Raw genomic sequence first — 1,967 nt, 5'->3', positions numbered from 1 at the left:
GTACTGGATCGCCCGGCTGATGGGCGAGAGGAAAGGAAAGGGCTGCTCCTGCGTATGCGTGCGTCCTTCTCGCCGGAACACAGCGTCGATGGGCCTCCTCAGGCGGAGGCGGGCCAGCCGGGAGGCGGTGCGCATGCGGGTGTGTGCGCGCGCTGGCTGCTGGGAGAGGAGGGAAACGGTGGGCCGGCCCTTCACGCATGCACCCCGCTGCTCCTGCGCATGTCGGCCTCTGCGCGTGCGTACGTCTGGCCGGAGCACCTCCCAAGGAGGAGGAGTAGAGGGCGTGGGGGGGGGAGGGAAAAAACCCGAGCGAGGGAAGGCGAGCCTTTTTTTAAAAAAAAAAATAATTTTTTATTAAAATTTTAAACAAAGAAAACAGAAAAACAACACACACGAAAAACAATACAAAACTTAACAATGAAAACATAAAACATAACAATTAAAAGCAAACTCTCTTTTCCATTTCCAATTTTAAATTACTTATTTTCTGGACTTCCTCATACCTCCCTCTTTTGTATTCCAATCCACATTATTTGTCCAGCAGTTTCTTTTCCACTTTTTTATCCCAATCTTTAATTTAATAAAATGTTAAAATATATAACTTCAACTTTTTTAAATCTAATCCTTACTCTTAATGTCATATAACTTTAAATTTTTCCCTTTTATTATCAAATTTCCATTTCTTTAGACATCTTTAATCTTAATCTTTAATCTTAATCTATCCTTAACTTTAACCTGTACCGCTGGAAACCACTTATTTTCAGTCCAACATCACTCTAACATTCTTTAATTTTGCAGTGTTTCTGAAGATAGTCTTTGAATTTCTTCCAATCTTCCTCCATCGACTCTTCTCCCTGGTCAAGGATTCTGCCAGTCATTTCCGCCAATTCCATATAGTCCATAAATTTCATCTGCCATTCCTCCAGGGTGGGAAGTTCTTGTGTCTTCCAATACTTTGCGATAAGTATTCTTGCTGCTGTTGTTGCATACATAAAGAAAGTTCTATCCTTTTTTAACACCATTTGGCCCACTATGCCCAGGAGAAAGGCCTCTGGTTTCTTGGGGAAGGTATACTTAAATACCTTTTTTAATTCATTATATATCATTTCCCAGAAAGCCTTAATCTTTGGGCACGTCCACCAAAGGTGAAAAAATGTACCTTCAGTTTCTTTACATTTCCAACATTTGTTATCGGGCAAGTGATTTTCACAAGCTTGACTGGGGTTATGTACCACCTGTATATCATTTTCATAATATTCTCTCTTAAGGCATTACATGCCGTAAATTTCATACCTGTGGTCCATAACTGTTCCCAGTCAGCAAACATGATATTATGTCCAATGTCCTGTGCCCATTTAATCATAGCCGATTTTACCGTTTCATCCTGAGTATTCCATTTCAGCAGCAAGTTATACATTCTTGACAAATTCTTAGTTTTGGGTTCTAACAATTCTGTTTCTAATTTGGATCTTTCCACCTGGAAGCCAATTTTCCTGTCCAATTTAAATGCCTCCATTATCTGATAATAATGAAGCCAGTCTCGCACTTTGTTTTTTAGTTTTTCAAAACTCTGCAATTTCAGTCTATCTCCGTCTTGTTCCAAAATTTCCCAATATTTCGGCCATTTGACCTCCATATTGACCTTTTTCAAGGCTTTCGCTTCCATTGGTGACAGCCACCTTGGGGTTTTGTTTTCTAACAAATCCTTATATCTTAACCAAACATTAAATAGCGCTTTCCTGACAATGTGGTTTTTAAATGCTTTATGTGCTTTGACCTTATCATACCATAAATATGCATGCCATCCAAATACATTATTGAAACCTTCCAAGTCCAAAATGTCAGTGTTTTCAAGAAGTAGCCATTCTTTCAACCAGCAAAAGGCTGCTGATTCATAGTAAAGTTTGAGGTCTGGCAGGGCAAATCCACCTCTTTCCTTTGCATCTGTTAGTATTTTAAATTTTATT

Source organism: Podarcis pityusensis (genome assembly GCF_964106645.2).
Source record: "Podarcis pityusensis genome assembly, chromosome: Z".
In the NCBI taxonomy this organism is placed as follows: domain Eukaryota; kingdom Metazoa; phylum Chordata; class Lepidosauria; order Squamata; family Lacertidae; genus Podarcis; species Podarcis pityusensis.
Note: the sequence above shows the minus strand (reverse complement) of the source record.